Raw genomic sequence first — 25,714 nt, forward strand, 5'->3', positions numbered from 1 at the left:
AAAGCTGCTGGGGAAGGGGATGGTGGGAGAGGGCCCTGGCCACCACCCCCACCTCAGGAATGTTGTTTGCTTGGAGAAGGAGTTCAGCCTTGTTTCCATCAGCAGTATTCCAAACTCTTTGTGCTGATGTTTAGCAGATAAGAAAGCCAGACTGGGGAAAGGCAAGAGAGGAATTTAGCACCAGGGCTTCAAAAGTCTCTCCTCCAGTAAAAGACTATGCACAGACTTCCCATGACTCATCTCAGCCGAAGGCACATTTCCAGTTAACATCCATGACTAGAACGGGGAGCTCTCCACCTTCTCATATGACCACCAGCACGCTACTTCTCTTTCCTGAAGAGCGGCAGGTCCTCTTCCTTCCGTATGCACTGAAGCTTGTGTTATTACTCCTTACCCTTCTGTCTGCGCCCCTCACAGGCCGCTATGACTTTTTCCAGGCTGCTCTAGGACCAGAAGCCCAGTGTGATGGAGCCTCTTTTCTTCATTCTTCAGTGTGGGATTCAACACCCCTCTGTGACCTTACTTAAGTCCCTTCACTCCTGGACCTCCATCTCCTATCTGGAACATCAGGGCCTGGAATCTGAGGCTGTGTGATACAATCAAGACATTTATGGAGAACGCTGGATCTGGAGGGCAGAACCTGGGCCCGCCTCCGCTACTTAGACCTGGGTGACCACTGAGCAAGTCAAGTCCTGCTTCCCAGACCCCCAAGTTTCTTTACACAGAGAATGAAGGGGCTGGATATGATGGTCCCTTCATCATCCCTCCAGCTCCTCCAATCCTATGACTAAGCCACTTCCTGTGTGGATGGGCGTGGATGTGAGGAGGATGGGGGCAGGACAAGATAAGACTGAAATCCCAGGAATGCAGGGGGGTGAGGGCACTCTGGAGCAGAGGCTTCACTCACACCAGAAAGGCATCTTAGAGGTCACTTAAGCATATAGGTCATTGGTTCATTCGAAAACACTGATTACAGCCCCTAGGCTGAACTGGGCTGAGAGAGACATGGAGAGAAAAGGGTATGCCGTTCTACACACACACACACACACACACACACACACACACACACACACACCCCTCATAGCAGGCTTCTTTGTCAACCAGAAAGCAGGACACCAAAGGGCAGCAGTCCCAAGCCTAGCCAGGGGACAGCCCCAAGTTTCTAATTAGCACAAGTCAGTAATTTCCTAAGGTGCTTTTTCTCTGATAGAACTTGTCCATCCCCCTCCCAAAATGAAGCCAACAGCTTTGACCAACGTCCTCCAGAGTACAGCCCCAGAGGCAGAATTTCCGCTGACTGAATAAGTGACTTGACACTGAACATCTGACCTGTGCTTCTAGCTGGTGAGCTGTTTGAAGAATGGCCTCATACAAGCACCGCCCTCACCTGCCCAGCCTTGAGCTCTCCCAGAGTGGCCGGCTCTCTGCTCTGCCATTTGCTGCTGCAGGCTCTTCCTGCCTCTAACCCACTCTGACTCCTAGGAGCCAGCCTTCCTCCCCCTGCCCTGTGGTGTTGGAGCTTGGCCCACAAAACACTGCCCTGGCCCTCCTGGCCTCACTTCTTTCATCTGAAATTCTCTCAGTTTCTCGTTGATGGTAGGTAGAGCAAGGTTTCTCTGCTGGTCCCTTGGATTCATTTGGACTTGGAGAAACAACCTCCCATCATCCACATGGCTTTGTGTACTTCTTGCTCCTTACTGGTTTTGGGGGGGGGGAGGGGGGAAGCTGCAAAGAGTACATTCTTCCCTTAAACAAACCCCAGCAAACTGGAAAGAACAGACCACATCAGCCTACTCCTCCCACCCCCTCCTCCTGTATCATTTACCTTATATGGGTTGTCTCGGCTTACTAAGTTTTAAGGAATTTCAGCTGCAAAGTTACTATTTAACAGCCATACAGGGCTGTAGGTATTGCAGCACATTGTGTACACCTGGCCCAGACCGAATCCTTGTCCTTAGTCAGATGATATTTTAAGTAAATACACTGGCTTGAAAGGGGGAGAAGTCAGCTTTCAGACAAAGAAAGCAGATCATAAGATTAAGCTGAAAAGCACCTTGGAGATCACCAAAATCCAATTCTCTCACTGAGCAGCTAAACTCAGGCCCAGAGAGGTTATGCATAAGTAGCAGGTGCAGAATTCAAACCCAGAGCCTGTGACTCCAAACAGAAAACCCTGCTCTACATAACGTGAATGAGTGCCATCCCAGAGCCCACTCAATCCTTTCCCCCTAGTTCTGCTGAGAGAACGCTTTTTCTTTACTCAAGCATCTGAGTATAGTTTGCTGAAACCCACTGCAGAAAAATAACCATATTTAAGAGATTTAATTATATAGCAGCTGTCTCAACTGGAAAGTGCAGCCTATTGGTTTTTCTGAGTTGACATTAACATGGCTAAAATTTTAGCATGTGACCAAAGAACTGAAAGCAACTGCTAACAGCAAGGTCTGTCGTCTGTCCCTCCAGTCCATGGCCCATCAGGGCTTAAGTGGCTGGCTGGCTGGGGTTCTTCTCCCCAATCTGGGGGGTGGGGGGAGTGGAGAAGCTGCTTAGATCAAAAGCCACAAGGCCTCTCCCGATTCCTAGTCCAGGACAAGGTCAGCTGCCTGGTGATAGCTCTCCAGTCTTCCAGTAGGTCTGTGGCTCCAGGAAAAGGGGAAAAACCATTTAGCACAATGCCTGGCATACAATATTATCTCACTGAACTTGGTTAACACACTGCCTGTCACTCTGCCGTGGCAGCTTAGGTCCCACCATATTACTGACCATCTTGGTCTCCAAACAAAGCTCCTTTTATCTCACTCAGGGCTCTTCATGGTAGCCCTCGATGTGCACATAAGGCTCGTAATACCTGCACTATCTCCCTCTATTACCTATCACAGAGGGACAATTGGACTCAGGCTCTCCTCGGTCATCTGTTCTACGGCCTACTTGAAACACAAATTCTGTCTATCACATCCCAACAGATTCACTAACTGCCAGGGAGAGGCACCTCACCACAATCCATCTCACCAGGCACCCAGGGCAAGCCTCTGTCAGTTAAGGAGTTTTACCTTATGCTGAGCAGAAATCCACCCCCTGGTCAGTCCATAGTCTGCCCCCTGGGACTCAGCCAAACAAATCTCATACCTCTCACAGCTCATCTAAAGGCTCAGCCCCACAACAAGATGGCCTCCCCAGACTATCCCCAGAGGCTCTGTTCATTTTTCTCTCACCATTCTGGCCACCCTCTTCTGCCTGTGCTCTACTCATCACCGCCCTTTTAAAGGAGGGTGCCCCACACCAGCCTCCAGAGGTCCTCTGACACAGAGAATAGCAGCACTGTGGCTCCCCTGAAGGCCTGCCTGCCCAAGACCCCAGACGCATTCTCTGGCTGCTGCCATTAGTGCACAGCTACTAGTATCCATCCCTCGGTCTCTTCACATCAACTGTTCTCCAGTGACAAGGGTGGTGAGTAGCCCCTCTGAGGGGGGGACAAAACTGGGCCAGTACCAAGCACGACACTCCCCTCGTCTTATCTTCCTCGGACACGCGATAGAGCTCATTTCAAAAAAAATTTTTTTTAATTGAAAAGGCACAGGACCACGACATGAAACTAGTAGTCCTGGGCAACATGGCAGAGTAGGCAGGCATTGGACTGGAAGGCTGGAGCCAAAGGCTGAGTCCTGCCTTAGTTGTAATGACTTTGGGCAAGTCATTTTACCTTTCTGGGCCTCCCTTTCCTCTCCGAGTAGAGGCTGTTCCAGATCTAACAGGAGGAATTCTTCCAGTCTCAGATCAGCTCATGCTGCCACTGATTTCCTATGTTGTGACAGTCATCACTGTCCAACAGCCGGCTTGAGAGGTGCCTTGAGTCACATCCTGCCTTGCCTAAAATTCGATTTATTGCGAGCAGAACCAGGAGAACGTTGTACACAGTAACAGCCACATTGTATGATGATAAACTTCACCCTTCTCAGCAATGCAAGGATCTAAGACATCTCCAGAGGCCTCACGATGGAAAATGCTCTCCACATCCAGAGAAGGAACTATGGAGTCTGAATGCAGATCAAAGCACATTATTTGATATTTTTTCTTCTGTTGTGTTTTGTTTTCTCTTTCTTGTGGTTCCTCCTGTTGGTTCTAATTCTTCCTTACAACATCACTAATGTGAAAATATGTTTAATAGGAATGCACATATATAGCCTATATCTGACTGGGCGCCCTCTTAGAGAAGGAGGTGGGGAAAGAGGGGGAGAAAAATTTAAAGCTCAAAAGGTTATGAAAATGATTGTTGATAAATCAAAATAAATTAATAAAAAAACATTTAAAGCTCAAAAAGATAAAATAAAATAACATTTATTCCACTCCTTTCCTAGAATATCTGCAAGGAATTTCAACTGGAAATGTGGATCTTGCCACTAGCTGAGTCAGTGTGCCAACTCGGAGCTGTCTGGGCTTTCAGTGCTGGCTGGACACATGGGAAAGAATCATCAAAGTGCAAGAAAGGACCTTTGGTCATTCCATTAAACCTCATTTGGCAGAAAAGAAAATGGTGGGCCTAGGAGAGTAAGTGACTTGTCCAAGGTCATCGAGCTAGTCAGGCCAAGATGTTAATAGTATTCTTAAGCTATTTTTTTAAATGTATGAAGGGAGTGTATCTGCCCAACCACCCTTACAAGGCTGTTGGGCTGTGTGTGTGTGTGTGTGTGTGTGTGTGTGTGCGCGTGTGTGTGTGTGTGTGTGTGTGTGTGAGAAAGTGCCTTGTGACCATAATCCATTGTGTAAATATAAGAGGTTATTCTTACTTATTATCCCCTCTTGCTTTGTTATAATGATCCTCATGAAGGTGGAATATTCCAGTTTCTTCTTTTCACTTAGTTTCCACTTGGCCTGACTAGCTAGGAGGAGAAAGGAAATCCATTTGCAAATATGGGTGATATAAGAAAACAGCTTATGTGAAAAAGCCCTAGGGATTAATGGAACACTTTTAGACACTGACGTTGGGAGGGTAAGTGACTTCCTCCCAAGCTCACACAAATAGTCAAAGAGGTAGGTTTAGAATCCAGGCCTTCTGCCTCGTAATCCAATGTTCTTTCAATCACATACACACCGGGGCTTCTAACCAGGTTGATCAATGGTTATACCAGGATGGAAAAAGTAGCCACGTCTTTTCAATGGGGATAGCAGCTAGAAAACAAATCCTGCTTTAAACAAAATATTACAACGATAATTCCCCCACACCCAAAAAAAGTACACTGGAAGATGATAAATGTTTTGATGCTATACAGTTGCACAGACAATATGGACAATCCTCAGAGTTCAACAGTGAGACAGGACCGAAAGCAGACAATACAATCCTAGGAGAAAGCACCCTGGATTTGGGGCCAGAGCACCCAATTCCAATGCCCACTTTAGGCACGGGCCATCTGCAAGCTAGCCTCTCTTGTCCTCACTTCCCTCATCTATAAAATGAAGGGGATGGACTGAAAAAATCTCTACTGTCTGGCCCAGCTCCCAATGGAAGGTCTTAAGATCCTGTAACAGAAACACAAAGGCTTACACACAGACACAGACACACAGACATGCGCACAGGAGACAGCAATGGGGGAGGAACAGCAGACAACAGAGCAACAGGCCTAGAGCAGGGGTGGGGAACCTAGGTCCTCGGGGTGTGGTCTTTTGACTGAGTCCAAGTTTCAAAGAACAAATCCTTTTATTAAGGGGATTTGTTCTGTGGAATATGGAGTCAGTCAAAGGGCCAAATCTGAGGGCCTAAATCCAGCCTCAGACATTAACTAATGGCACCCTGGGCAAATCATTTAGCCTTTGCCTGCCTCAGTTTCTTCATCTGTAAAACAGGAATTATCAGTAGTATTTACTTCCCAGGGTTGTTGTGAGAACAAAATTCTGCATGTTTTAAGACAAAAAAACCCCAAAAACCTAAAGAAGGCTGAAGAAATCCTTGTTGGTTGAACACCAACTACACTAGGTTAGGTAACCAAATCACCAGGCAAGGGACCAACCTGTGGAAAACAGGGTCAGGTTTATAAACAAGCATGTAGTGGGAAGAGTACTAGCCTGAAGAACTGGGTTGGAATCTCCCCTTTCACAGTTATTAGTTATAAAGTAATCCTGAGTACGTCATTTCACCCATTTCCTCATTTATGAAATATTCTGAGGACAGCACTGTGTAAACTGCCATGGGTGAGCTGTTGCTGCTGCTGGCACTATTACCAAGAAGACACATGTAGCAATAAGCAGATGCTCCAAGTTTGCTTTCTGGTCAAGGTAAGTCTTGAAAAGAACACTCTCTAAATCAATCACTCTCAAGTATTCAAAGATCAGATGTGGAAAAGCCTCCTATCATTAGGGTCTCCCAGAGGCTTACAACCTCGGGTTGGCACAAGCCAAAGCTAAGATAAATTACAGACTGATTTGGGGTGTGGGGGGGGGGAGGCAGAGAAAGGGCACTTCTATTTGTCTGGGCTCCAATGTATTTACTGAACTATGAGGGGGAAAAAAGTCCAAAATTTGACTACTAGAAAGTTAGATTTAACTCACTAAGTTCATGCCCTTTGATTCCCCCTGAAGTTGAGGGAACATTTTGTCAGTGTTGGTATGTCAGCATCCCTGGGTTTGTGGACTAGTCTGACCATCACTTGCTGTGTGCAACCTTGGGCAGGTCACTTCCCTTCTAAAGGCCAATTTCCAGATCTGTAGAGCAAGGGTAGCTGGACTAAATGGTCATTATAGTCCTTTCCAGGTGTAACCTTCTGTGACTCAATTACCGTTTAGTCAGTGTATAAGATTCAGCCCAAAGAAGAGCCTGGAATGGTGAGAAAGGATGTCTTGGGTTTGACAGTAAATACCCACTGAATGCCAGCCTGTGCTCTCTAACTACAGAGGTATTACTTTTCAGCATAGATCGCAGGAAGAGAGTGTGTACACACACACATAGACTCTCACTCCAGAGGCCAGCCTCTGAATCAGGAAAGCCCCTAGGTTCTGAACACAAAGCTCAAGGCCAAGAAGACAGAGATACTGCTGCCTTGAACAGGTGGAGGGAATTTCCTTGCTGGGAGATCCCAACACCAAAGGAACAGTGGTTGCTATCTCTACCTCTCAATCTAAAAGTTACAGGACAAGAGCACAGAACCAGCATTCTCCCCCCAACCCCTTCATTGCTTTTCTTGAATCAGGATGTCCATTTTCAGGCATATCCAAATTTTGACTGGCTTGAAGGACAAAGGCAGGTCATTCCACCCTGGAGCACAACTTCACCTTTGGTTGTTTTACCACCTGCAAAGAATGATTTGTGGTCACCAACAGAATTATGTGTGGTTCTGAAGAGACCAAAGCAATGTCTGGAGCAGAGGGGAGGGCTTCACTAGAGGCTGAAAAGCAAAAACTTCACACTTAGATGAAAGCCACAGCAGGACAGGGAAGCCTTTAGGGAGGAAATGTCTCCATGTTTTAAAGCAAAGAGCTAAGGTTCGTATTTCAAAGGATCATAGATTCAGAGTGTGAAAAGACCTTGGCGGTCACTTCACCTAATTGCCTCACTGAGGCCCAGAAGTGAAGCAACTTGGCCATAGAGTCCATTATGAGCCAGCAATGTTTCAAGGATGATCTCAAGTGTCATTAAAAGCACTCTGCAATTTCTCAAAGACGATTCAAGGCCTTTCTCTCTCCTGTAAATTCGAGGCCATACTCATTGAATATTCCCAGTGTCTAGTCATCACTGATGCGATGGACCAGCTGTCCATCTTCTAAACAATGTTTTCCCAACGAGGATAGATATCTAAGAGTCACAGGAGTGCAGAGTCAAAGAATTCAAAGAAACAGTGAGGCACATCACGACCCACCACCCATAACCAAAAAGGAATTGTGCCCAAGAAACAAGGATGTTACCAGAAAGATGCATGACTGAAAAGAGAAAGCAAGTCAATGACGGGATAGTGGGAGGGATAATTTATGGACAAGCCACTTGTTCAACTGGTATCCCCACAATAAATAAGCAAAGCCCTGAGTATACTGGGAGGATACCTAGTAGAAAACTGATGGGATGACCTCGCCAAGAGTAAAATGGGATCAGAATAAGGAGATGTGGATGGGTTATAGCCGGCACCGGGTGAAAAAAGTTCCCACATCAATCAATAAGAATTGAGATGCACGTTAGTACCGGCAAAGTCTTGTGCTGGGTACTAGAGATAGATACAAAGAGGAAAATGTCCATCCCTGCCCTCTCAAAGCACACAATCTACTTCAGTGCAATGTGTTAATGTACAGTACAGGATTTTGGAGCTGGAAGGCAAGGGTTCAAATTCCATCTCAACCACTTCCTATCTATATTGACCTTGGTAGTCACTTCCTGCCTTAGGCCTCAGTGTATTCATCAAAAGTTATCAGGTAGGACTAGGTAATCTTGAAGGCCTCCCTAAGTCTTAACCCTATAGTCCTATGACCCACACCCAGGCTAAAGACATTCTCTCTCTTCTCCTTTTCTGTCCCTTTCCTCTACTTCTCTCCCCACCCCACTCTCTTTCATTCCCTCCAAGAGGGACCACTACTCTCATTCTGGCCTTTGGTGACACTATATTAAATGGAACAAGTCCTTATCAGATTGTCATGAACTGTGGTCAGGTAGGAAGACTTCTAACCACTGACAGTCTTGAATATCCCAGACAGGTCCAGGAGTACAAAAAGCATCTAATAATAATCCAGCTTTGACCTCTTCCTTTTAACCTTGATCAGTTAACCAAAACTCTAACCAAAACACAAGAAACTTCAAGCACTGGTTCACCCAAGGACAATTAAATAAGAAAAATAATTAGTGAGCCACTGCCTTCTCCACTGAGAGGCCTGCTGCTCCATCGGATCTTAGCTGTTGAATTACAGAAGGGTTCCACACTTCTTCCCTTTGGAAAGGAGGACAACTGTGCTGTGTTGCTCAGTGACTTGGTGAGGATTCAGAAGGAAGCCCAGATGAGATGGACAGACAGTAGCCAGTCAGAGGCGAGAGGACACCTCTCCTGGGGTCTCACCTCTTCAGTTAGCACCTCCACAATAAGGCAGTTCTCAATGGTTGCTGGGGACATCCCTATCACCTTCTCATAGCAGCAAATGGGAAACAGAAGGCGAGTGGCTGGGCTTTGTCCAAGGGAAAGCTCTCTGGGAAATGGTTTTCTAGCAGGGTGTCTGGCCTTGGAAGACTTGCCTCCCTCATGACTCCTAAAAGAGATGAGAAAGCTCAAGGCCCCTTAAATGTAAAGAGGCTGGCAAGGCCTCAGACCAGTCGCCTTGCTGGCTTGAACGCAAAGGTCTGTGCTTTATAGTGGGGCCCATAAAGTTAGTTAGGCTAAGTAAGGCGATGCACAGGGTCTGGGGGATAAGTTGCTAAACATCCCTCCTGCAGCACAATGAGGAAGCTGTATGGCCAAGAAAAGGGAAAAGGAAAGAAGAGGGGGGGCGGGGGAGAGACAGACAGATAGACAAATGGCTGTTCTAAAAGCCAGTTCTTGTGCACAGCAAGCTCCAGCTGGCTGCCACCCCACATCTGGGCTTGGAATCCAAATTTCAAGTTTACGATCAGAACCAATATTCCCTTGGGCAACTGTTGTTTTTCATTAGCACAGGCATAGGACATGCATCCTCAGAAGAACAAAAGTCCCCTCCAAGAGATGCTGTGACCACGTAAAAACTTCCAGAGGGGAGAACACATTCTTGGTAGCCACTGTAAAATCAAGACATAAATAAAGTCCTCCCCCTTACAGAGGCAGGACAAGTTTGGAAGGGGCAGCCCCCTGCTGCAAGAGGCCTTCTGGCCCATTGTTCTGCAGGGGCCCTCTGTGATGAGACAGATGGAACTCCAGTCATCTCCTAAGAGCAAGAAGAAATGGGAGGTGTGGGGATTTATGGAAGATGGGAGGGCTTCTGGGAAGTCAACTCTCATCATTCCTTCCCCACCTCCTAATTTGGAGTCCAGGGGACTTAAAAACCACTTTCATCTGGAGAGTGAAAAGGCTCTTCTCCACATGCAATGAAAATCAATTCCTTTATTAAGCATCTACCCTTATTTAATGTTTGAAGGTACACAAAATACTTTAGACACATAATTTCTCTCACAATAACTGTGGGGTAGGCAGCTCAACTTTCTTTCCTCATATGTTAAATGAGGATGAGCCAAAGATTTAATTGACCTGCCCAGGGTCAGATAGGTACTGAGTGTCAAATTCAAGACTTGCACCCAGGTCTTCTCTTTGAGACAAAAGCTTTCTCCAATACACCACCAAGTGAATGCTTAATTTTCAAACCCCAAGATGGGCAGCTGGATTAGGAAGAAGTCACGGCAGCTAGTCTCAATCATAACTGAAGAAAAGATGGAGCAAATCTAGCCCCTCACCCACACATACCCACACACACCTTGCTGTTTTCTCAGCAGGTAAAAGGGTTACACGTCAGTGGGTCAAGGCAATAACCCCAGGAAAGGATTAGATAAGCTTGAGACAAATGGATGGGGATCTGGACTGGGGATCGAGCAACGTGGGTCCACTACTGACTCCCACTTACTAGTTTTGTGACTGACCCTGGGCTTCAGTGCCTTCACCCAGAAAAAGGAGAAGAGCAGCGTGCTGAACGGTCCTTCCAGCAATGATGTTTGCTCTACAGGCTCAGGCAGAAGTGACTGCAACACTCCCGAGGGCAGCCTAAAGCAGACTAAAATGCGACTGGGAAATAATTAACAAAACAAAAACATAACGAAAGACAGTTTACATTTTTAAACTGAGTCAACATGAGGCCCAAAGGGGATGTCTGGATTAGACGCCCCATTTCTAGTTGAGTCTGACGTTGCTGGTCCAAAGCCACTGACCAGGCAGCTCGGAGATTCCAAGGCCCCTCCCACCCCCAGCTTCTGATCTTCCATTGTCTCATCTAAGCTGACATTCTATGCTCTGGGATCTGACCCAGATCTGACATTTTATGCTCTATACGCTATACACGCTAAGAGCCCAAAGCCCAGTTCTGATATTGATGCAGCACTCTCCTGCACTTAGTGGACAGCATCCCTCATTTCTCATGAAAAAAGAAAGTAACAGCTTCTCTCAGTGCTCTCTAGAAAGTAAAAAGCATCCACCCTACCAGACTGGCCAACATGACAAAACAGGAAAATGATAACTGCTGGAGAAGATATGGGGAAAATTGGAACACTAATGCATCGTTGGTGGAATTACGAACTGATCCAACTGTTCTGGAGAGCAATCTGGAACTATGCTCAAATTGGAACACTAATGCATCGTTGGTGGAATTACGAACTGATCCAACTGTTCTGGAGAGCAATCTGGAACTATGCCCAAAGGGCTACAAAAGTGTACATACCCTTTGACCCAGCAATAGCACTTCTAGGGCTGTATCCCAAAGAAATCATAAAAATAGGAAAAGGACCCATACATACAAAAATATTTGGAGCAGCTCTTTGTGTGGTGGCAAAGAACTGGAAATTGAGGGGATGCCCATTAGCTGGGGAATGGCTGAACAAGTTGTGGTATCTGAATGTAATAGAATACTACCGTACTATGCACTTCAGAAAAACCTGGAAAGACATATATGAACTAATGCAAAGCGAAGTAAGCAGAACCAGAAGATTATACCCAGTAACAATACTGACAGTGATCGACTGTGAATGACTTAGTGATTCTCAGCAACACGATGATCCAAGACAATTTTAAAGGAAGCTATCTCCAGAGGCAGTGAGCCGATGGACTTGGAGTATACATTAAGACATACTTTTTTCACTTTATGTTTCTTGCTTTTTATTGTGTGTGTGTGTGTGTGTGTGTGTGTGTGTGTGTGTGTGTTGCAACGTGGCTAACACGGGAATGTTTTCAATGACTTTACATGTATAAATGACATTGCTTGCCTTCTCAATGGTTGGGGGAAAGGCAGGACAGAGGGAAAGAATTTAGAACTTAAAATTTTAAAATATATATTAAAAGTAATTTTTTTTTCAAATAGAAGGGCAAACTGGTCCCTAAATATCAAGCTGGGAAAACAGGAAGTCTTCTAAAGCAGCTACGTGGCTCAGGGATATAGTAATGGGCTTGGAGTTGGGCAGACCGAAGTTCAAATCTGACCTCAGACACTTAATAGCTATATGACCCTGGACAAGTCACTTTACCCTGTTTGCCTCAGCTTCCTCAATTGTAAAATAGGGAAAATAACAGCACCTTGCTCCCAGGGAGGTTGTGAAGACCCCAATAAGCTATGTGTGAAGCACTTGGCAGTGCCTGGCACACAGCAGATGTTTAAGAAATGCTCGTTTCCTGCCTAAGTGGAGAAACTGAAGCTGAGAAGTTTTAAGGGAAGAGGGAAACTAAGGGAATCCATTGTTCTCTTCCCCCAAATTGTGCAAGAGAAAAGCTTCACTAGTCAGCTCCTCCCAATCACCAAAGGGAGTGCAGACACTTGAGGGCTGTAGCGACGTCTGGCTCCAATTCACCTCCTCGCTCTGGAGGAGGCCAAGGCTGAGGTGGTAACGGGGCTCCCAGACCAGCTGGAAAATGGGCTGTGCAGCAAGTCTCTTGCAGGACCTGCTGCCTTCACCCCTCTCTGCCCTTCCTTTCTTGGTCCCCAGTCCTACTGCAGTCACTGTCTCCCCATTCCACGTTCCCTGTCTGGCCCACAGCAGCCCCTAACCTGTGGCTGATGGCCACCACAGACCATCTCCTGATGATCTCCTATGATCCCGTCCCATTCTACTGCCCAAGTGTTTTCTGGCCCTCAGGATGGGAAAAAGCCCACAATTTGGAAACACTTTCAGGGAAGTCGGTTCTTTCTGTCTTTACTGCTGTGATATGGAGCCTTTTTCTCCTTCTGTGTAGAGACTAGCAAGCACCTTCTGTTCTATTGTCTCAGAGAATCCAAGTCTTCTGCCTAGAAGGAACCTGGAGGTGAAGAGATGAGGTAATCTAGTTCACGAGGCAGGGTGATATGGGGAAAAAGCCAATCCTACCTCTGGTACCTGCATGACCTTGGTCAAGTCACTGAAACTCCCTGAGGTTTTCTCAACTGTAAAATGGAGTTGGACTAGGGTACCTTTGATTTAAGGTCCCTTTCCCAAACCCTGTGCATGGGCTTCTTGAGAGCTAACGTTCTTTTTACAAATGAAAGAAATGAGGCCCAGGGAGACAAACAATAATGCCATGTTCATAGCAGACAGCAGCGTGGGAACCAGATCTGACCCAGCCCAGCATCCTTCCACTGGAATACATGGCCTCCAAGAGCCTGGAATCCTATTCTTTGATTGAAGACATGGAGGAAAGCAATGGCCAATCTCTAGAGGGAAAACTTACTTTCTTATTCAAGTTAAAGAGACATTTCATTAAGCACCTGTGTGTGACACCATACTGGCTAAGACCCCAAAAAAGGAAACAGCCCCCATGGCCTTCAGGGACTTTCCCAAACAGGGTGAGGAACAGACAACTTTGCCCATTTTCATCCCCATAAAGAGCAGTCTACCAGAGCACTTCTAAAAGGGCAATTTCAAACAACAGAGGCTGCTTTCTAACCAGCATCCTACAAACAACGCAGGACCAGGTCCTTTAGAGTCTGCAAGAACCGAGGAGTCCGTGTCTCTACCCTCCCCCCTACTCCTTCCAAGGGAGTCCCAGAAGTAATCCATGTGAGGGCTCTGGGATTCAGACTGTCAACAGAAGGGGGATTGAAAGGGTGGACCCTTCCACTGCCATCATTCATTGAATAGAGTAAGGGAGGCTGGAATTAGCCAGCCATCTGTTCTGGTTATCACACATTAAAAGGCTGGACTTAGCTAACAGACAGGAAATGTCTCAGGACCTGTTGGCAATTTACTAATGCCCTGAATCAATACTGAACAGAGAGCTAGCTCAGCCCGAGCATCCTTTCAGTTCATACAATATTCTGCTCCTCAATGGAGGAAGCAGATCACGCTCCAGACCTTTGAACAGCAACACCCCCCTCTGTTATTTTTATTAGAATCAGACAACTTTAAAAAAAGTCAATGTTCTTAATGAAACAATTAAGATTTAGAATGAAGAATCAGAATACCATCATCCATGAGAAAATGCGCTGTTCTTTCCTACCACAGGAGACAGGGTGGCTCATGAGCAGCCCACAAGTACTGCCCAGTTTAGTGCAGTGGATATCGCACCTCAGACACCTGCCTACTGGATAATCAGCGGCACTTCCCTGTCTCCCTGACCTTCAGTTGCCTCACCTGTAGAATGCAGTGATGAGGACTATCTCTGTACAAATCCAGGCTCTGGAAAAATAATGGCATGCCCTATTGCTGCCAGGTTGGCATCGTCAAATCTCTCCCAGCCCAATTCATCCTCCAGCCACCTGACACGGGGATTTTTCTAAAACGCTGGTCTGACCACATTACTCCCCTGCTCAGTCAGCTCCAATGGCTCCCTATTACCTCCAGCTCCTCAGTCTAGTATTTAAAGCTCTTTCCTAAGCCAGCCCCTTCTTACACTTCACTCCTTTCCCGGCACTCTAGGATCCAGCTAGACTGGTCTGACTGGCTGTGCCTCCCACACACCTCCCCATGCCCAGCATGTGGTGCCCCCTCACATCGGCCTCTGCATTCCCATCCTTGAAAACTCAGCTCAAACTTGTCTTTTTCACTGGGCCTTTCCCAATGCCCCCAGAAGATTATGCCCCATCCATTCTGTTTCCTATCTCTTTGTGCCTAGTTATTTCCATGTGGTCTCTTCTATTAGAATCCGAGCTCTTTGAAGAAAGGGGTTATTTCTGGGGTCTTCTTTGCATCCCCCTAGTAAGCACTTGATAAATACTTGACTGCCTGACTGGTTATGGGACAATGCAAAACTGGCAACTGAGGCCTTATCAGCACCTTCTCTAACCAAGAGGCTGATGAGGCTTTCATACTTGGCCAACTCTGAATCCTGCTCACTATTCAAGGGCCTGCTGCAAGTTCTTCCTCTATGAAGTCTTCCCTGCACACTGAAGCCTAAGAATGAACAGCAAACATTTATTAAGAATCTCTAAGAGTGAAGCAAGAGGGCAGCTAGGTGGCACAGTGGCTAGAGTGCCAGGCCTGGAGTCAGGAAGACCCGAGCTCAAATTCTGCCTCACACACTAGCTGTGATCCTGGCTAAGTCACTTAGCCCTGTTTACCTCAGTTTCCTCATCTGTCAAAAGAGCTGGAGAAGGAAATGGCAAACCATTCTAGTGTCTTTGTCAAGAAAACCCCAGATGGAAGTCATGACTGAAGTGACTCATTGCCACCAAGTTCACAGCACTGTACTAAACTCTGAAGCTGTAAACACAAAATGGAAGCAGCCCCAGCCATCAGGGAATTTACTTTCTACTGGAGGGATACAAGTAAATACAGTAATTTCAGGTGAGAGAAAACCCTAAAAACCAGAGCTAATGCAGATGGCTTCCAGTAGGAACCCATTCCAAAGGCAAAGGTGAGGAGGGAATACATTCTGAACATGGAAGATAGAGAGCCTGTGAAAGCACAGGGATGTGGGAATAGCTCAAAGGTCACTCTGGATGTAAGCCAAAGTGGGGGAAGAATAAAAATATGTCTGAAGAGGGAAGGAGGAGCAAGACTGTAGATGCCTTTCAATATCAGACTAAAAGGTCTATATTGTATCTAAGAGGCAATAGGGAGAAGATGAACATCTTTGAGCAGATTCCGACATGGTTAGACCTACTTCTTAGGAATATTACTACTGGATTTGCAGATGGATTGAGGAGGGAAGAGACTGGGAACTGAGGGGACCAATTAGCGTTAAACAGACAGAAGACTGACAAGATTTAGCAAAATGACTGAGGGAAAGAGGGAAGAATCAAAGATGACTGAGGTTGCAAAGCTGGGTAGCTGGGAAGATGGCATTCTGAACAATAGCAGGTTTGACAGGAATTAGAGGAAAGATGGTGAGCTGTTTCGCATACACTGAGTCCAAGACACCAAGTGAGACTTGGGTAAAGATGTCTGACAGGCCCGGAGCCCAGGAGAAAGATCAAGTTTGGATACACAGATCTTAGGATTGCATGCCTAGAGATAACTGAAAGTATGGAAGCTAATGAAATTACCAAGACAGTATACAAAATGAGAGGGTCCAAAACAGTCTTGGGAGATAGTCAATGATGAGAAATGGATGATGAGAGACTAAGAAGGAGTGGTCAGAAAGAGGGCAACCAAGACAAAGCAGGGGCATGGATGCCACGAGAGGAAGGATCATACAGAAAAGGGCTGGTCAACAGTGTCAAAAGCTTCCATGAGGGCCAGAAGAAAGAGGTCTCTATGAAAAAGCCTTTGGTCTTAGGGGCTATGACCTTGAAGACAGAAGTTTGAATGAAGCCGAAGAATAAGAAGCCCAGTCTACACAGGGCTAAAGAGGAAGAAATGAAGAAGGGACGACCTCCAATCTAGCTCAGCCTTTTTAGAAGTTTGGCTATGAAAAGGAGAAGGGACCTACAGGCCCAATAGCTTGAGGGGATGGTACAGGCCAGTGAAACATTTTAAATATAGGGGTAGCTAGGAGGCATAATGGATAGAGCACTGGCTTTGGAGTCAGGAGGACCTGAGTTCAAATCTGGCCTCAGACACTTAGTACCTGTGTGATTCTGCGCAAGTCACTTAACCATGACTGCCTCCAAAATTTAAAAGAAAAAAATCTTTTTTAAGATAGAGAACCTGGGCACATTTACAAGGTGTAAAGGAGGTGCCTGTGGGTAAGAAGATGAAAGAGAAGAGAGAAAGAAGGAATGACAAGGGAAGCAAGCTCGAGAAGAGGGTAGATGATTAGAAAACACAGAAGAACCACCTCTTCCACAGAGCCTAGAGCAAAGGAGAAAATCCAGCTCTCCCTCCGCTGGATTCCTAAAAAAGCACTTGTCTAAATAACTGCTATCAAGGTAGTTTTCATTTGCAAATGCACCATATGCTCTTTAAGACAGCATGTCTCATATCCCCCTCAGCAACTCTCATAGTGCCTTGCACTACCATTCGGTTCAGTAAGTGTGTGCTAAATGATTGGGATGTCAGAGGAGGGGGAGTTTGTTTATAAAAAAAAAAAAAAAGATGAGCCAGTGGCATCAAAATGTCGAGTCCCTCCAAACAACAGGCAAAGACCAGGCAGGGCCTCCTGGGAAAGCGGCCGCTGAGCCACAATCCTCTCACTGCTATACCTCAGTAAGATGGGGCCACCCAAGTGCCTCAGTCCTTTATCAGACAGGAAGCTGCCTTCTTCAGTCCAATGACTTCAGAAAAACACAGGAAACTTAGGCTTCTGAACCTACATGACTCCAAATAAAGGCAATTTCCTTGCTTTCTAGAGTATCTAATGCAATAGAAATGTTTAAAGCAGTTTGATGAGAGGCAGCAAAGCACCTGGAATAGTCTTTGCCTCGCTCACTCACATGACCATCACTAGAAGGTGACTTTTAATTAGCACTTTAAGGTGTGCAAAAGCCCTTTCCATCAGCTCCCAGATCCTCTCACAACCCAGTGAGGTGAAGTGCTACTATTATTATTATCTGCTTTTTAGAGATGAAGGGCAACTGAGGTTCAGAAGTGAAGTGACTTACCCAGAGTCAAACAGCTACAAAGTACCTGAAGACAGGATTTGAACCAAGTCTTACTAACTGGGCACGTACACAGGCCTCTAAGACACTGCCTTGCTAAAACAGGAGGTGTTTAATAAGTGGATGCTGAATAAGCAAAGTTCAGTACCAACATAATGCCAGGAATAGCTTTACAAAGTATTTGTCCTCAATCCAGTGTTCTCTGGTAATCATTGTTAACACATACTCTCCGTTAATTAGATTTCTCAATCAATTTAAGCTTTAAAAAAAAAAGGTATCTGAGGCTAGATGCAAAGGCAGCATTAGGACCAAAAACCAATTTTTAATTTGCAAAAGAACAAAGTGATCAGGGCACATGCGGTGGCTAACTATTTCCCAGCTACCCAAGGGAGCACAAACATTTTAAATCACTAAAAACCAGGAGTGGTGTGAAGCTTAAGCAAAGTCACTGGGCCATCTCAGAATTACTGGCCCCAAGAGACCACTCTCTCCATCTGCCTCCCAAGCCGGGAAACATTCCCTCATCACACATCACCAAGCTGCCAGTTTTCCCCACTGCTCAGAAAGACCTCAATCGAAACACTCTGATTCAGTTGTGGGAATCTCAGTTCTAAGAGGCAGAATCCAACTGGAAAGAATTCAGAGGAACATGAGCCTCTTCCATCCCCAGAGATTAAGGGACTGGAAGGATTGACTCTGGAGGCCAGATTAAAGAAGCTAAGCATGTGGTGTTTGGCTAAATGGTATGTGAGGGGAGAGAAGGGGAAGAACACAGGCAATAAGAGCTTGTATGTTCTGAAGGAGGCAAACACCAGGAGTTAGTAGGTCTTTTTTCACAGTACTTTGTACCTCGAACGTACTTGTCATGATCTATTTTATTCTTTGATTATCTTCAGTTATCTTCTCCACCCCTGTAGTCCCCCAGTCCCCAGACTGGATTCTAGTCCAGTGCACAGACTTGAAGGCAGACACACTGTGTGATATTTACTACTGCATTTCTCTCAATGCCTAATACACTTAATTCAAATTTGTGAAATCAGGAATTTGAGAGTCAATCAATAAATGAAAGGGAAAAACTAAATGCGGAAATGGTTTTCCAAAATTTAGATCCCCTCACAGTGAGAGACAGATTGGGGGGTGGGAGGAGGGAGGGGAGTAAGAATGGAGGCCTCAACCATGCTGGAAATCAGAAAAAGCCCCATAGGGTTAATTATAACTCGATGGGGTCCACAGAGACAGAGACCGGTTAATTTTGCTGAATTAAGTACACTCATTCAAACTCCTCAGAGGACCATCAGAAATGAAAGTCCCTGAGGGCAGTGAATGCACACAGACTGGAGGTTGGAGACCATCTGAGTAAGCCTTCAGAAAAGGCTAAAGGTAGGGCCTTTCAAGGAAAAGGTCAAATTGAGGAGAAATCAAAACAACAACAAACCCACAACAGTCTGAGTCAGCAAGAAACAAAATTCAAAGGACTCTAGCACTCAAGCTGGCTGCTGGCATGCAGCTATCTGCATTCAGGACACTCAGTCAGGGCAGGCTGGAGACAGCCATTTGCCCTGACGTCAGAATACGGAACTAACTAATCAGAGCATATGCTAAGTTCCTTTTTAAAGAAACAAGCATCAGCCATCCACAGGGGGAGGGCCTGGCCTCTACACTCGAGATCATTCCTTCCTAGGTTTATCAACCCATCTAAGAACGGAGATCTTAGCAAGAAGAGTCAGAGCCAGGTCTGGAGTAAAGCCTTCCATTGGTTCTTTTGATGGGAGTGCTGGTTCAATCCGAGACCCAGTCTCAAGCGGTTACTAATGACTTTTGTCATTCTCCTCCCCCAAAGGCCAAAACACTCCTCTGTAGAGAGGATGTCTCGCCCTTGTAATTCTCTTCGGGGTGGAGTGTCTCTCACTGCCCACCTGCCAAGCTCAGCTATTCTACCCCACTGTTAGGGTTACTAAGAAAAGGCTTCTTAACCATGGGGTATGGTAACTTGTTTTTTTAAATATTTTTATAACTATATTTCAATAGAACTGGTTTCCTTTACAATCCTATTTTATCTTATGGATAAAACCTGGCTGTAAGCAGGATTACTGGCTCTTCTTCCCCAGCCTGACTCCCCACACAAGAGGTCCACAGCGCACAAAAGTGGAGAAAGAGTACTATTGTGACCCTAACACTTAAACAGAGCACGGCTCTCTCTGGTAGCCCCACTACCACCCAGTCCATCAAGGTGGCATTAGTGGAAGCAGGACGAAAGCCCAGAAGACAGACAGCGTGCCACAGAGGAAGAGGAGCAAGGGACTGGAAGAAGGAGCAGTGTGCCTTTGGACAAGTCACAACCTCTCAGAGGCTCAGTGTCTTCATCTGTAAAATGGAGAAAATAAAAGTAATATCTGGCTCACAGGGCTGTTGTAAAGAAATGCTTTGCAAACATTAAAAGCTCTGTATCAATATGAATCAGTATTATGGGACAGGCAACGAAGTCAGAATAATATAAGTGCCTACTATGGGCCAGGCACTGGAAGCTCTGAAGATACCAAAAACAAGGGAAAAAAAAAAAGCAAAAATCAGTCCCTGCATACACTGCCTATGAGTAGGTTTGTGATCTAACAGGGGAGGGGCAACATGAAAACAATGAAGCATAAATCAGCCTAGACAAGATGAACTGGATGTCATCTCCAAGAGAAGGCTTCCTATAGAAGGTGGGACTTAACTGGGACTTGAGGCCAGGAGGCTGAGATGGGGAGGCAGAGAACTCCAGGCCTGGGATGGAGCTGGAGACGGTGGCTTGTGCAAAGAACAGCAGAGTGAGTGGCACCTTGAGAGAGGAACACTTCTTAACATTACTTTTTATGAATATATGTTTCTAAGAGCAGAAAACTTCTGCTTTCCACAACAGACACGCATTTATTCTGCAGCAAGCCAAGCTACGTTTCTTAGGCTTAAATCTTCAGGTAGCTTAACACACAAGGCAGAGCAATTTTCCAAAAGCAATGTCCAAACTTGTCTAGGCTGCACATGCCTTCTGGGCCCTGGCCCGAGCATTAGGGCTTCTTGGAGGGGCCTTTCAACATTCAATACACCCAGAGCAAAGAATTATCTGTAAAAGAGGGTGAATACTCCTGACTATCCTCCCAACAGTGTTTTTGTGAGGAAAGCTAGGGCCTGCCTTGGAGTAAGGAAGACCTGGGTTCAAGTGCTGCCTCAGACACAGATGGACACATGATCTGCCTTGGTGGAGCGACTGCCATGAGGGGAGCTCCTTCACCCAGTGGGGGGAAACACTCCAGACCAAAAGGAAAAATGCTATATAAAGGGATGCTACAATTATGATGGGAGCATGACATTGTAAAAGGAGCCTTAGATTAATTCATGAGGCAGAAGACCTGGCTTCAAGTCCTGATTTTGATACTTACCAGTTAAATAACCCTGAATAAAGTCTTGTTACCTCTAAGCCTCGGTTTACTCATCTGCAAAATAGAGTACCTGCCACAGATCCCTTCTTGTGCTTAAAACCTTATTCGACTATGGACTGAGCTCCATTCAGGCCCCCCCCCCCTGCCCCATCCAACTGCAAGCACTCAGGGGCTGCCAGGGACCTCACTCTGGCCAACATCATCGAGGGAAGAAGTGTCTTTCAACTCAGGGGTGAAGGCCAAGAGATCCCACTGCCTGGCAGAGCCAAACAAAGGGAGGATTTCTAGGGCATTTCCTGCCCTAGGCACCTCCAAGATGCTGCTTTCCAGTGAATTAGGGACATTCACTCAATTGTGATACCACCACCATGTGTGTTATTTATTCTCGCTGTTTCTGGAACATGAGACTCAGGAGGAAGAGGAGGCGGCACAGGTTGGGTTAGGGAGGGGGAGGCTATGCTGAGAGGAAAAACTGCCAACCCTTCCTCTCCTCTGAAAGAAAAATGTCAGGCTGGTTCAGAGCAGTCCTAAGGTACTTCATTGAAGGATCAGCAAGAAAGGAAACTGCAGAAAGCAGGCCCATCCTGGTTCCTGGCAATATTCTATCAAGCTCCATCATGATGCCCAGTAAAAAAAGGCCAAAATAAGCAAACTGAGGTTAACATGCACATCTCACCCTAGGAGTGAATCAATTGGGCATCATCTCCCATAGCCAACTTTATTTTTTTTTTAAAGAAGGGACCCAGAGCTCCTCAGAATAGTTACAATTATACATTATACTATATATGTGTATGTGTATATATATCTATATATATAGAGAGAGATATCTACACATACAATATATACATTAAAGCTTTCCATCTTGAATCTCAATGGATCAGAACCAGAATGATCTGAGTCCCAAAGCTACATTTCTAGGAGTCTATGAAATGCCAGCTCACATTTCTACAGCCAATGGTGGCTACAGTCATGCGTCATGTCATTTGCTTCTCAACAGCCCTATGAGGCAGGTAGCAGGCAAGTATCTCCATTTTACAGATAAGAAAACAGCCTGTGATCAGAGAATGTGGGTATTCACACAACCAGGTCTGTAGAAGAGTGGGACCAGGGCCTTCTCTGGCCTCCAGGTCCAGGGTACTATTCTCCAACTGCCCTCCAAACCAAAATGCCCAAGACTAGATCGCTCAACAGCAGCATTTAATAAGGCTGAGAGCTCCTAACTCACTGAAAAGAGCAGCCCTTTACTGTCACACTCGACCTGGAATGAGCCAGCCATCTGTGGTCATGATGGCTCTAAAATTATAAGGCACAATTTGGAAGTTTTTAATTACCCCCAATTACCTACTAAATGACTCTTCACTTTCTGACTGGACCTAAACTCGCCTCAGTTAGCAAAGCCTGAAACGTGCTTGGAGCCTTCCTCCAATTCTCCTTTCACCACTACACCCCTCCCTAGAAATAAATTCTCCCTTCTCTGAACCCCCACAATGGTACGGCCCTTCTTGTGAAGCTTTTCCAACTATGTGCCACTGGTCGAGGTGTTAGGGGGTGTTAGACAGCCTCTGGAGGCTCCCTAGATCTCGGATTCCAAGTATTACTACACAGGTAGGAATCACAGACAAGATCTGAAGGCTGGTCCTCTAGCCTATGAGCTACCTGAGATCAAGGACTGTCCTATACAGTCCACAGCAGTCAAGCAAGAAAATAATTTTTAAAAAATCCGATTCTCTATGTAAGAAAAAAGGTGAGATGAAGCAAGGAACTGCTCAGCCTCCCAGAAAACCAAATTTAGCCACATTGTTACCTGATGAACAACCTGAGGTCTCTACTTTCAACAGTAACTGATGTGTCCTGTAACTTTCAAAGCCGGGAAAAGATGTCAATGAAAACCTAGGAGAAAGTGAGTGACTGCAGGGGACAGACAGCTGTGTTTCTCTGCAGGCACCATGTGCTCCAAAATACAAACTTCCCAGGCTCACTCTAGCCTGGCTGATGTGACTTTTTCTAGTTCCACACTTTAGGGAACTAACTAGACCTCAGACGACAACCTTCTCAGCTCCTGAGATCTAAAAAAATAGATCTCTCTTCTCTATCCAGCATGGCCTTTTTCTACCCCAGAAAAAAACCAAAAGCAGGGCTAAGGGACCGTTCTTTTCCCTGGGCTTTCCTCCCCTCCCCTTCCAGGGGCTTCTGGCCTACCGAGGACCTGCCCTCAAACCCCACAGGGTGTGGCCCAGGAGGGGAAGGGGAAGGGGAAGGGGGAGGGGAAGGGCAATCAGGAAAAAGCCCCAAACATTTGCACAAACAGGAAGGAGGAAACTCAGGTCTGCCCAGAGAGCTGAGCCACAAAAGATGAGTGGGCTCCTCTGCAGGGCAAGGTGATCAGAAAGGAGCACAAAGTTGAGGGCTGCACCTCACTCACAGCAAGTTGGGGCAAGGTAAGGAAGGTTCACAGGCAGAAAGCCCAAAGCAATCCAGTGCCAGCACTTCACCCCTACTGGCTCTCCTCGCCCAAGTCAAGGGTCAGAGGACAGAGGTGTCCCAAGGAGATGGTGTCCCAGCCAGGGGCTCCAGGCTGCCCGGTCTCCCACTCCCTTCCTTGGCCCACTACACCCCCCCCTCCACCCTCCCTCTCTTGGCTCCACGGAACACAGCCAAGCGAATGAGGAAGTCGTGATAGGAGGGCGGAAACCAGGGCTGAGCTCAGAGCAATGTCTGCAGCAGGACTGTCTGCCTCTGACTCAGGAGCTAACCCTGACAGCTGCCAAACGGTCTCGGGGCTGCCCGTTACCTCCGACAGAGGCCTGCAAACTTCCCAAAGTGCCCCGAGTCCGCGCTGCCCCACCGAGCGCCGGGAGCCCGGCCCGAGCCAGCATCGGGGAGGGGTTAACGAGTCGGGCCAACTTCGGGGGACCCGGGGCGAGATAAGGGGGAGGGGGAGGGGCAGCTGCAGGAAACTGAGTCACCGAAGGCCCAAGGGAGGGAGAGGCGAATATCAACCGAATGTAAGCTCCAGGAGGGCAGCCACTCGGCCTTTGTCTTTTACCTAGGGCCGGGGCTGAAGGTGCTTAATAAATGCTCCTTCAATTGAATGGGAGAGGAGGAGAAGGAAGAAATAGAAGAGGAGAGAAAGAAGGGGAAGGCAGAAAGGGGAGAGGAGAGAAAAGGGGGAGATGGGAAAGAAAAGAGGCATGAAAGAGAAAAAGACAGGAAGAGGGAGAGAAAAGGGGGAGACAGACGGGGAACACGTAAAGGAAAGAAGGGGAGACGGAAAGGGGGAAGGGAAAGAAAAGAGGGAGAAAGGGAAAAGGGGAGACAAAAAGGGGAGGCAGGGAAGGGGGAAGGAGGACCAAGGGGCAGAAAGGGGATGGGGCCCGGGGGGCTCCGGCCCTCGGGGCGCCCCCCCACCAGGTGCCCGCTTCGCCCAGCTTACGCCCCCACTCCAGCACCGCACCCCAAATTCCAACAACTCCAAAGGCACCCCAAGCCTCCCGGCAGTGCCTCCTTCAGGCGCCGGGCTCGGGGCCGCAGAGCCCCCCGAAGCGGCCGTGCCTCCCTCGGGCAGCTTCCCGGGGCCGGGACCCCCGGAGGGCAGAGTTCCCCGACCGCCCGCCCGCCCGCGCCCATTTCCGGGCCCGCCGAGGCTGCGAACCAAGCGCGCGCCCGGCCGCCCGGCCGCCCGCCTGCCCGCGGCCGCTGCACTCTGCGTGCCTCGTCGCCGCCCGCCCCGCTCTCGGGCGCGCCCCCCGCGGCGCGCGCAGGAGCCGCCGTTGGTCCCGGAGGACGCGGCCGGCTCACCTGAGCCGCGTCTGGTCCCTCGAGCGGACGTCCGGCCGCTTCCGTGCGCCGACTGCGGCTTGCCACCTGCGCTCGGGCTGACGGAACGAAGGCGAGCTGGAAGGACGGGAAGGCGGGAAGAAGCGAGGCCGGCAGCGCCAGCCAGCCAGCCAGCAGGTCAGGGTCGCTCTGCCTTGTGCCCCGGCCGGCCTGCCCAGGAACGGCAGTGATCTGCGAGCCGCGCCTCGCCTCACCGCGCCCAGCCCTGCCGCGCCGCTCCCCGCTCCGCCCAGCCCCGCCTTCCAGCCGCTCCCGCCCAATGCGCGGCTCCCCGCGCGGCCCGAGACCCGCCCCCGGGGCATCCGCACCCAATTGCAGCCCGCTGACGTGCCGACGGACGGCCATGCCGGCCCATGCAGAGCTGAGGGGGCGGGACAACTGAAGCTAAAGGAATGGGTTTTTCCTCAGCTGCGTTCGCTTCTTCCCTCCCCTCGGCCGCCTCGCCCTCCCAGGCCCCGCCCCCTTGCTTCAACTCGCCCAGTCGAGACCGGCTTTTGCGTTTGATGGATAGACAACTCGACCCATGGAAAGCCGAGTGGGCGGAGGGAGAGGCGTTGGAAGCCAAAAGGACCGGGCTTTTCCTCCAACCGATCCCTCTCCCTTCACCGTCCCTGCAGCCTAGGCGGGAGCCCCGCCCCTCTAGAGGCTCTGCAACGGACCGCCGGGTTTGAGGACGGTGATTGGCAGGAGGAGGAGCCAACCAGAAAGCCGAAGTTGGGACTGTGGAGCCGGCAGCTCGGGCTCGGATTCCCGGCTTTTGGATGGGGCGAGGCCGGTGCAGGGAGCAGCAGGAGCTCGGGGCGGGCTTTATGGTTCTGGTGGAGAGAGAGGGGCGTATGGGGCGTGATCCCCGCAGCAGAATTTCTAGCGCTCCCCTCCTATCC

General features: G+C 47.9%; 1 protein-coding gene across 1 annotated transcript in view; it reads right to left on the reverse strand.

Annotated features, from left to right (window-relative positions):
* The window catches only part of MYH9 (myosin heavy chain 9), an 80,756-nt gene extending 55,741 nt beyond the window's left edge, over nucleotides 1-25,015 (reverse strand). The window contains 1 exon segment of the mRNA XM_020982493.2: nucleotides 24,792-25,015. The gene's annotated coding sequence lies outside the window, so the exon portion shown is untranslated.
* Nucleotides 25,016-25,714: the final 699 nt, after the last annotated feature.

Source organism: Phascolarctos cinereus, unplaced genomic scaffold (genome assembly GCF_003287225.1).
Source record: "Phascolarctos cinereus isolate Bilbo 61053 unplaced genomic scaffold, phaCin_HiC Scaffold_1;HRSCAF=81, whole genome shotgun sequence".
Lineage (NCBI taxonomy): Eukaryota > Metazoa > Chordata > Mammalia > Diprotodontia > Phascolarctidae > Phascolarctos > Phascolarctos cinereus.